Raw genomic sequence first — 12,492 nt, forward strand, 5'->3', positions numbered from 1 at the left:
AGCGCCAGCCCAAGGAACTATTTTTTTCATTCTTACTTTTAATATATAAAAGGCTGATTTCTAATTTTTGCCTTTTGGGGGTTCCTAGAACCAAGTGGATTATGGCAATTGGCTAGTCTATGAATATAAATTTGACTTTAGAATTAAAAAAGGAAGACTCCTATATTTGCAATAATAGTTGTGACAATTAGGTAGTAGATATAAGATTGATTTTGTTTTAATACAACTTGATCAATATTGTTTCTTATAGAGGAAGATAATAACATGTTTTACAAGATGAGCCATTATGCCCTGAGGAGATGGTTGCAGGTCTTGGCAGTTTATTCAGCAGACCATTTATCATAATGTGAACTCTCAGCAATTATATTGTAAACACAGTGGGATTCTTTTATCCAAAGATGCATCCCTTGCAGCATTTTCCTACCTACTTAGAGAAAAGAAGCAGCAAAGTCAGATGTAGAGTCTCATACCAGAAGGAAGACTGCATGTTTTGGACCTAAATTCAAGCTGTTTCTATACTAGAGTAGTGTTTTGCAAATGAGTGACATTTTTCTGCTGTGGTCTAATATTAATTCATTTTCACAATGGAAACCTGATGGATTAGATCATTTTCCTAGGTTTGTATCTCAGGGGATAACTAACCTATGTTGCTTGTTTTAATTAAATTACCACATTTTCCCTGTGATTAAATGACTGAATTATGAAGACTTATGGGACTAAATTTTAGTGCAGCGTACATTAATATGAGCAATGAGGGGACACATATGATTCTACTTTAAGTAAAATCGTTTAGTAGCAAATGTTTCACTTCTTCCCTTGTCTTTCTAGAGAAAACAGAGTGTCAGCACTGCAGAGCGTTAAAGAATAGAACTTCCTGTATTGCACTCAATGAATGGAAAAGAGTATCTTTGAGATTTTTTTAAAAACTTGGACTATGGAAGGAGATTCCAGGTAGGGCCAATGTTTCTAGAGTAATGATGCCGGCTGACTCTTGTTCCTATGGAAATAAGAACACTCACCATTTTGTTTCTCCCCACACATCAGGCATATTTTCAAGCAGTTATATAGATCTACCAACTCATCATTATGGATAAACATGGGATATCTAATAAAATTATGTCTGGCCACTTAAATTTTTAGTGCAGAATAGATTGTACAATATTTCCTTTCTTAGTTTCATCATGATAGCCTCAAAGTCAAAAATAATCAGGCCAAAGTGAAAAAGAATATATCTTGATTTGTACTTCAGAAGCATGTCCCAAATTATAGTTATTAAACTAAGTTTATAAAGGCCCCCAAACTGTAGAAAACATTGTGTGTTACTTGCCGGAGTTATTATACTTAACTTCCATCTGAGATAAGCTGGTGTTTAATTTTCTGTTTTATTTTAATTGATAACTTTAATCTAAAACTATACGTTTTTCCATAATCTGAATTTAAGTGAATAGACTACGGGAAGTACTGTAGGTTTACGTTTGTTAGGTTATCCTATTTTAAAAATTATTTATTTATTTATTTGAAAGTCAGAGCTGGAGAGAGAGAGAGAGAGAGAGCGAGCGAGCGAATGAGAATGAATATCTTTCATCCACTGGTGGTCGCAACAACCAGGACTGGGCTGATCTAAAGTCAGGAGCCAGGAGCTTCCTCTATTTCTACCATGTGGGTGGCAGGGGCCTAAGCACCTAGGCCATATTCTGCTGCTTTTCCCAGGCCACTACCCGGAAGCTTCATTGAAAGTGGAGCAGCTGGGACTCCAACTGGGACCCTTATGGGATGCCAGTACTACCTGCTATACCTCAGCTCTGGCCCCTAGGCTATCCATAATAAGAAAAATTCTAACATCTTTGAAAAATTGTAACAAGGGTCCTGATTTTTTCTTTGGCTTTTTCTGAAAAGAAAACGTTTAAAAAGGAAAAAAAAAATCAGGAAAATAATGTTTGTGTTTTTTTTGTTTTTTTGTGTGTGTGTTTTTTTTTTTTTTTTTTTTTTTTTTTTAGTGACTGAAAGATAGTGGTAATTTAGGGAATTAAGCCTAGATTTGGATTCAAATTCTGATGCTTATTAGTTGTATGTGTTGAGCACCAGTTCTTTCATCTGCATAGTGGGATTACCAGTCCTTATTTCACAAGATTTTTGTGATTAAAATAAATACTATTTTTGAAGAGCCCCGTATGTGGCATGTAGTTAAGTGCTCAGTAAATGTGACTCCCCCCATGCCCACCCCAGTCTGTAAATTTTCACCATGTGTGAATGAGAGAAAAACCAGGAAAATCTTCCTTTTTCATGGATATTCTGTTGCCTTTTAAAGCCATAATATATTTCAGGAAAATTACTATAGCAGATTCTATAAATAAAATGCATGCATTTGCTTTATTAAGTTTCTAGTTAAGAGATGTATTCCCTAGCTCATTTAAATATTTTGAGAAATGTACTGTTATATTTAAACATGAAATCTGCCTCCCCTATTCTTCAAGAAGCTTTTCCAGTTGCCTGTCTTCAAGTTAGGAAATGATGAGATTGAAAGCATTCTGGCCTGAAGACATTGACATTTCTGAGCCGACCACAAAAGTTCATTTAACTTCTCATAAATGTCTCAGAACCTTCACATGCAAAACATTTGGGCATTGGATTTAGTCAAGTGACATAGTGCCAACCTTCTTTGTTGTGCCATTTGTCAAACTCTGATTTGTAGAGTACAGATTTTCCAAGCTTAACTTCTCTTCTCAGATGCTGCATGCCATTCAGAGTATCTCATTCCCCAATGTTTGCGTTCTTTTTTGCCCGTGATTCACTTCCTGTTCTACCCAGCTTCATATCATCATATTTATTGTGTTTGTGGTTTATATCCTTCTTTAAGACATTTTTTTCATAAGCTAGAGTTTAGGGAAGGAAATATCAAGTCTGACTCACTTAGGGAAGCTTCAATTTATATTTTTGGCAAATATTTGCCACATATAATACTAGTGGCATTATCATAGTGTGTCTCTGGTTGGTAATCGTTTTAGTCTTGACCTTTCAGTGTAAATAAATAGAATCTCACAGTTTGTAACCATGGAGAAAGCAATAGTTTACAAACGTTTATACACAGCTATAAAGCTTCCCTGGAGGAAAATGGATGCAACCAAAGGGAAGATAAATTATCTTTAAAGATGTTTCTCAGATTGGATTGTTCTTAATAAATAACTCAGTTCTACACGTTTTCCTTCTTTGAGCCAAATTCTGCCTTTGGTTCTTGGTCTATTCTGCTTGCTCACAGAGGGAGGTCCACATGGGAAAGCATGCACTTGTCTCAACTTTAAGGAATTTAGAAAAAGTAAAAATACACATTGAAATGAATAGATCTTCACAGCAATTGATGAGTTTTATTGAGTTCTTACTATGTGATCATCACTTGGTAGGACCTTATTAGGGAGATATGCACAATAACAATGGATAGTAGACATAGTCATACCTGAGGACCACATACAACTGTACAGCAGTGCCTCTCAACTGAGGAGATTTTGCCTCCAGCAGTGTTAGGCAACGTCAGGAGACATTTTGATTGTCAAAACTAGTGGGGAGTTGCTGCTGACATCTAGTTTGCAGCCCTTGTAGTATGTTTATAAACCCACAAAGCACAGACCAGTTTCTATAATGAAGAATTACTTGGTCCAGCAGTACTAAGTAGAATAATCCTGAAGTAGAGAAGCCCTGATGTAGAATTATCAAGGCAATGGAAGACATTTGGCTTGGCAGTGAAGCCACTGGTTGGGATACTTGCATTCCAAATTAGAGTGCCTGGATTTGAGTCCCAACTCTGCTGTTAATTCCTGTTTCCACATATCCTACAAACAGCAGGTGATAGCACAAGTGGTTGGGTCTCTGCCATCCATGTGAGAGATTCAGATTGAATTCCTTGCTCCTGACTTCAGCCCTAGCCAATCCAGATATCTAGATGCTGTGGGCACTGGGGGAGTGAATCACTATATGGAAGACTCCCCTGTACCCCTGCCTTTCAAATAAATAAGATAATTTTTTATAATATCAGGGGAAAGAGTTCAACAGGTGGAAATTTTTTTTTTTTGCAAAATTCTGTTAGACCATGATAATATAAATAGTCCTGGAAATTTCAGCCAGAGCCATTAGGCAAGAAAAAGAAATCAAAGGGATAGGAAATTAGAAAGGAGGAAGTCAAACTATCCCTATTCATAGATTACATGATTCTATATTTAGGGGAACAAAAAGACTTCACAATGAGATTATTGGAACTCACAAGAGAGTTTGGTAAAGTTGCAGGGTATAAAATCAACAAAGAAAAATCAAAAGCCTTTATATACACAGGCAATGCCATGGCTGAGAAAGAACTTCTAAGATCAACCCCATTCACAATAGCCACACAAAAAAATTAAATACTTTGGAATAAACTTAACCAAGGAGGTGAAAGATCTCTATGATGAAAACTATAAAGCATTAAGAAAGAAATAGAAGAAGACACAAAAAATGGAAAAAAAATCTTTCATATTTGTGAATTGGAAGAATTAATATCATCAAAATGTTTATACTACTGAAAGTAATTTACAGATTCAATGAGATCACAATCAAAGTACCAATGACATTCTACTCAGATCTAGAAAAACACGATGCTAAAATTCGTACTGAAACACAACAGACCCTGAATAACTAAAGCAATCTTTTTTTTTTAAAGATTTATTTATTTAAGAAACAGTTACAAACTGAAAGAGAGATAGAGAAGTCTTCTATCTGCTGGTTCACTCCCCAAATATCTGAAACGGCCACAGCTGAGGTGATTCCAAGGCAGGAGCTTTTTCTGGGCCTCCCATGTGGGTGCAGCGGCCCAAGCTCTGCCATCTTCCATGGCTTTCTCAGTCCATTAGCGGGGAGCTGGATCAGAAGTGGAGCAGCTGGGACTGGAACCATTGCTCATATGTGATTCAGCATAACAGATAGAGGTTTAACCTACTGTATATCATAGCACTGGCTCCAACTAAAGCAAACTTGAACAACAAAAACAAAGCCAATTTCAAGTCCCAAAAACAAATACCAGATTCCAAGATATATTACTGGTCAGTTAGAAACAATACAGCCTGGTAATGGTAGATACTAATGGAGCATAATAGAAACTTCAGAAACAAATCCACACATCTACAACAAGCTAATCTTTGACAGAGGGGGCAAAAATCAATCCCTGGAGAAAGGACAGTCTCTTCAACAAATGATATTGAGAAAACTGGATCTCCACAGGCAGAAGTATTAAACAAGACCCCTACCTTACACCTTATACAAAAATCAACTCAAAATAGATCAAGGATCAAGTTCTATGCCCTAATACCATCAAATTGCTAGAGGAAAATGTTGGGGAAATTCTGCAAGACATTGGCATAAAAAAGGCTTCTTAGAAAACATCCCAGAAGCACACGCAATCAAAGCTGAAATAGACTAATAGAATTGCATCAAACTGAGAAGCTTCTGCACTGCAAAGGAAACATTCAACAGAGAAGAGACAACCTACAGAATAGGAGAAAATACTTCAAAATATGCATAAAGTGTTAACATCCATACTCTATAAAGAGCTCAAGAAATTCAACAACAAAATAAACCATCCAGTTAAAAAAATGAGCAAACAACTTGAACAGGCTTTTTTCAAGAGAGAAAATTTAAATGGCAAAAGACACATGAAAAAAATGCTCAGGATCACTAGCCATCAGATAAATGCAAATCAAAAACATAGTGGGGTTTCACCTTACCCTAGTTAGAATGGCTCTCATAGAGAAATCAACAAACATTGACATGGGTAAGCAGGGAAAGGTACCTTAATCCACTGTTGGTGGGATTCCAAACTAATACAGCCTTGTGGAAGACAGTATGGAGATACCTCAGAAAGCTGAAAATACATATGACATATGATCTAACAATGCCACTCCTGGGGATACACCCAAACCAAAAGAAGTCAGCATATGAAAGAGTGATCTCTACTTATATGTTCATTGAAGCTCATTTCATAATAGCTAAGACATGAAATCATCCCAGTTGTCCATCAACTGAAGACTGGATACATAAGCTGTGATATATATGCAGAGTGAGGGTAGGATGGGAAATACTACTGTGTCCCTAGATCTGTATATAGTAATTACATGAAATGTGTTTATCTTAAATAAAAAATTAAAAACATAAATAACTCCTTTAGAAAATGTTCTCTCATTTCCTTGAAGAAATTGGAGGATATATATCCAATTTGTTCTTGCTTTTGAGTAGTTGAAATATCATGTTGGTATTAGCTCTGCAACAGATTGGTACTTCTTGTGTTCCTCTGAGTATCAGAGATGTTTGGGAAAGAGACTCTTGAGTTTTGACTTATAGTCTTTTCCTCCTTGAATACAGATAAGGGAGTCCATGAGCCTTGAAGTAACCAATATCCATGACATGCATGCTTATGTCTTTAATCAAGGTTTCCTCTACTTATTCCAAAACTTTTATGGAAATCATATCCTGGTAGGTGCCCTACCAATCCATCATAGATGACAAGACAAGCCAGTAAGGCCAGATTTAACAACCCTGTCAGTTATTTTCACATTTGTATAAGGAAGAGAATAGATCTCATGAGAGAGAGGGTTGAGGGGTGTAGGAACATGAGGAAGAAGAGAGTGAGTGACAAAAGATGGAGGGAGGGAGGGAAAGGGAGAGAAAACAGAAGAAGCTCATGTTCTCATCTTATAAGTTTAATTATAGTTAAGTAAACTACATATGACTGACCTAGTTTTTTTCTTTCTTTATAGATAGTACACAGTTTATCAATTATTACACCTGGATACTAAGAGTAACCATACAGGGTCTGATCTTAAATATCATTTTAAAGGCATGCAAATTGTTTTTCCTGTAGTTCAAGCATTACTCTTGCGTTACACATTAATAGATATACTCTTCCCTGTGGCAAATTACTGAATTGTAAAACTAGTGCAAAGTACTTCTACAGTTTATGATGAGCAACTGACAAGAGGGATTAAATCAGGAGCCCAGACACTCTACTTGAATGGACTGGAGTCACTGCTGCAGAAATGCCAGAGCAGTGTCTGTGCATTTTTTCTGCTCCTCTCACTGCCTAATTGAGAGAGGCATTAATGTAGTGAAGAGTGCCGAAAGCAAAATGCCAGTTTTGTGAAACAGGAAACAGATATATCCAATTATTTATTTTTTGTTGGACTACCAACTATGATACAGCAGAACAAATGTGGCTGCTGCTTTGCTTGGGCTGTAGTTATAGCATAAATTAAGCAGCCAATAGTTCTAAACACTCCTTCTCCTATCCTTCTTCCAGAAAACTCATGGTTCTAATTATTTAATCGATACAGAATCATTTGATCAAATTGAATAAAATGTTCAGTTTCCATTTGCGTCTTCTACATTGAGTGATATATAGTGAAGAAAGAGAATTCTGTTGTCCATATTCATGTTGCCTTTAGGATTAGGCAAGTGATTCTTGCTTGTTTCCCCAAACTGTTTTGGATGAAACTTTCTAAAAAGATAAATTGCAAGTATGTAATAGTGTTTAGTGTTAACATGAAAGAGGATGGGACAGGCCAAAGTATCATCATTAAATACGATGCACGTTTCATACTGGCTCATGTTAATTAGTCTGTCTGTGAAAAGCAAGGAGTGCGAAGTGACTGTGGGAAAGTGACTTGGTGATTTGCTATTGCAGGTCAGTCACAAAAGGAGAATTGTCTACTGTGAAAAAGTAGAAAATGGGAAATCAAAGAATCTGTTAGAATTTGGATATGGTGGTGGTTAAGAGGGATGACCAGGAAAAAAAATCTAAGATCTAATGGCTGATTTTCTGAAAGTATAATTTAAAATTTTCTCTCCAATGTTCTAAATGAGTCTAAACTGAGAAGACTGGAATTTTGTAAACAGTTTTTAAAAATTTATATAAGGTGAACAAATTTTATGTATTTCATATATATGGATTTAGGAGCATTGTGATACTTCCCATCATAACCCCCCCCCCCAGCTCCCACCCTCCCTCATCCTTCCTTTCTTATTAATTTTCATAATGATTGAAATTTTATCACTTAAATAATTCTTTCAGCCTTATTCACATTGTTCAGGTGAGTGAACTTAAAAATTGATGAAAAATCACATAAGAACATGCTCATATATTAGATACCAGAATTTATTTTCAATAGAGCACCTAGAGTACAGAGAAGAACCACATGAATTTGTCAACTTGCCATTCACATCCTTTATTCACTTGTTCTCTCTAGGTGCTGATGCTGCACGCATGTTACTTGTTTGGGATGGACACAAGTAGTAGTCACAAATATAGAATACAAATTGAAATTATTCTAACAAATGAAAGCCACACTTAAAGAGCTCACTCTGACTTTTATAATAGTGTAGGAAAGTGTTAAGATAAAACACAAAGTCACCATGCCAGGATCTGCCATAGACACATAATTTAGTTATCCAAATTTTATCTATTAGTAAATAAATGTCCATTCAGTGGCTAATGACCAAAATGTAAAGAGTGAAGTACAGTACAGCTTTTAAGGGCAAATGTCATTCATATTAATATGAAAAAGCATAAGGTACTTTATTCTCTAAATTACTTTTATTCTGTGTTGTACTTCATGTTCCAAATACATAAGATGCCAAATTCGTCATTAGGGCAAATTTCTTGCTTTTCAGGTGCCCCGCTAATAACTTTCAGAAATATGAGTAGGTAGTGGTGACACAACAGTGATTAAGACTGAAACCCTACTATTTTTTCCTCTTTTATTTCCTTTTTCCATCTCTCCTTCTCTCATTCCCTCCCTCCCTCCCAACTAATCAATGTCAGGCATTGGGTTGGTGCTGGTGACAATGGCGATAAGGCAGAAATCATTTTTGACCCATATGACTTATCATTGTCATAATCTTCAACATTTCTCTCAGGTACAGACCTTTGATATTTTAAAACTTTAACATTATGAGATAAGGTTCTCACATTAACTAGTAAAGACTAAAGTGATGGAATACAGAAAGAAAAATACAAACACACAAGGCATCAATGTACTTCCCTACTGAGCTTAACATTTCAAGGGTGCCTAGATATGTTGATATAACTGAAGAATACTGAGTTTTGATTGATATTCAATCAGTGAGAATCATGGAATCAAGTGATTGAAATAGTTTCTTAGAAAATAGTCATTTTATTCCCCTGCTTTTACAGACTGTAACATGCTGAACTAGATGGAGGTGGGTGAGAAAGAATGAAGTGGCCAGTATTGATCTATACCTTTATATTTTTAGATGTGTTCAATGTAATGTTATTTATAAGCAACAGATTTCTTCATCTGATGAAATGCAGGTCCTGGAAAAATACTGGAAAATTCTCTTATTATGTGTACAGAAGTCAGTTGCTTTTCAATCACATTGAATACTTTCTTCTTCCATATTGTTTACTTAATTATTTTTGAAGGAGGAAGGAAAAAATATTCCATCTACTGATTAATGCTCCAGATGCCCACAATAGCCAGGAATTGGGCATGCCGAAACCAGGAGCCTAGAACTCAATCCAAGATTCTCATACAGGTGGCAGGGGCCCAAGAACTTGAGCCATCACCACTGTCTCCCAGGGTGTAAATTACCAGGAAGGTGGATTGGAAGCAGAGCCAAATTCAGAATCGGGCATTCTGATACACATGCATGTGTCCCAAGTGAGGGCTTAAGAGCTGCACCAAACATCCACCCTCAGAACCTTCTTTTTTAAACAAAATAGTACAGTATGACATTCTTGGAAATGATTTGATAAAAGTTTCTTTTATTTTTCTAAGGATAATTTGCTGTGATTGAGCTGTAAGCTTAGAGTACCAAAGAGGATACAGTATTGAGTTTCATATTGAAATGTATGGACTTCCTTTAGTTAAAATCAAATATCCTATACTATCCTCTGTCTTCTAGTTATCATTTCAGAGGGGATATGGGATAGTAGGTAGGTTGTAGGATGAGAATTTAGAAAACATCATCTTGAATCTTCCATATATTAAGCATGCAATCTTGGGCAAGTGTCTAAAATAAAACCTTTGAGTCTCAATTTTCTCATCTTTCTTAACTTCCTCATAGACTGTTGAATATAAAAGTGAGAACGTATATGAAAATATCTTCACTGTTGTGATACATCATCAATGTATAAGTTGTTAGTTTGGTACAAACACTAACTATATGCCTGACTTTAAAAAATGTGTTATAATTGAAAGGGAACCATAAATATAAGCTTCTCAATTTCTAATTCATAATGTAGAGACAGATATATAGCATCAAATATATCTATGACCAGATAATATCTTTCCTCATTGATTATATAGATCCCTAATAGACACAATGAGCTATGGCTAAAATCAGAATTCTTTAGAGAAGTTTAATATCTTTTGACCTGATTTATTTAATAACACTGTGCTAGTTTTGAAGGTATAAGGATAAATATGACATAGTATTTTTCATTTGAGAGTGTAAAATCCAGTTTGGGTCAGCCATATGAACCAATAATTTCAAATTAACATAAGTCCAATAATATAAAGCAAGAGAAAATTTCAGAGTTAATACAAGAGGAAAAGGAAGACAATAAAATACACATTTTAAACATATGTTTTCCTCATTATACTTTCTTAATTAAATAATGTTTTCACCAGTGTTAAAAGAAAATGATTTGAGAAGATAAAGAAGTGTGTACATGATATCTGTATGTCAGAGTCCATATTTTCTCTGAGGGTAGAATTGCAACTGCTTATTTCACTGGTTTATAAGACTATATTTCAGACATTGTTACGATTTGGTTGTAAGAATAACAATTTTTAAATAACCAAATGAGATAGATGAGAATGGGGAAATTGCTTTTAAAACTATTTTACCACCTCTCTGTGATGTTTCTTAACTTCTCCCCAAAATATCCCAAATTCTCCCTTCCCCATCAACCCTTTTATCCTTATTTTTTTCTTTTCCCTGTTCATCTAGTCATAACATTTTTCTTCTGCCTTGTAATTTTCAGATTCCAACCAGATATCACCCCATAGAGCTGAATAATGAGGAGTTTTGGCCCAAACTAGTTAGCTACCATTTGACTTCTTTCCTACAATAAAAACCCGGCTTTCACGTCTCCTTTGTGGAGAATCTCTCTACTTCCTTTCATATATGTCTGGGAAGTGTTTAACAGCTAAAGAGTCAGGATTTGTATGGGCAGGCATAATACAGACTCTTAGTCTAAAATTAACACCACTACCACAAATAGCAATAAATGGCTTGGGCTGATAATAAGCAATTAGGAGAAAAGACAACCACAACCACATTCAAGAGAGTGGGTGGGTCTGAAATGAATCTTTCAAGTACTGTGCTGTGAGGTTCCTGCTGATTTGGGTGAGTGTGAGGGAAATAGGAATCTTTGCTGTGTGGGAATTCCCTCTAGGGACTGGCAGAGTGAACATTTGTAGCTGTAAGTGTGGAGGATTGGACCATTTTGGAGTTGACTTTGTCACAGATATGGTCAACCTGGGGTCTGTTGTGTGTCTTTTCCTTTCTGATCTAGAGTTAGAGGAACAGTGAGTGGGGAGACAAACATACAGACTGGATGGAGGAAGCAAGGTGGCTCTCTAGCCCATAGTAACCCTGAATGTATTTGTATTGAACTGCAGTCAGAGGAAAAGTTTATTTATGGATCATAGCTTCAGGGGAAATAAATGGAGTGCATATCAAAAATCAGGCTTATACAGTCTGTGAATTTCCATCCATGATGCTGTGGTTGGCTTGAAGAGGTGATCTTCTGAAAGACTTGTATTGTCATTAAAAATTAAAAAGTTTGATTTTGGCAGAAAGAAGCTATCCACAAATCTCTGTGATCTGGAATTTGGTGAATGGATTTAAGATTTTCTTTTCTTTCTTTCTTTTCTTTTTTTTTTTAAAGAACCAAAAAACAATACTATGAGTGACACCTAAATTTATGCTCCTTGTTGATCATCTTCATTCTAAGGAGTTGAAAGTAATTTGATTTCTATTCACCCTACCATCTTTACAAAAGAGACAGGGCAAAGTTGAGGTAATTTAGCAAAAATTAATATAAAAAAGAGGAGAGAAATAACCTGAAAGTAGCGTGATCTGGAACAGAATGGGCTCTAACCGAAATTGGAAGGAAGGACACATTCTTTGAGCTATCTCTGAACTTTCACATCTTTCCTGGGTCTTTCAACTGTTTTCCCCCAAGGCAGAGATCTGCTGTGTTCTCTTGGATACTCTGGAAATTCTATTCCTTTCTGGCTAACAACTGCATTTGAGAACTGTATGACCTCTTTTGCCCTGGTCTCATTTATTGTTTCCTCTGGAACTCATTGTTTGCTTGGCTGAATCAGGGTAACCATCTTCCAAATTATGCTTTGTCATGGAGGAGGCATGGGTCCTTCAAAGCTTTTTGTTTTCTAATGTTATGATACATGACACATCATACAAAAACTTACTCTTAGTTGTTTGGAA

This window comes from Lepus europaeus, chromosome 8, assembly GCF_033115175.1.
Source record: "Lepus europaeus isolate LE1 chromosome 8, mLepTim1.pri, whole genome shotgun sequence".
Taxonomy (NCBI): Eukaryota; Metazoa; Chordata; class Mammalia; order Lagomorpha; family Leporidae; genus Lepus; species Lepus europaeus.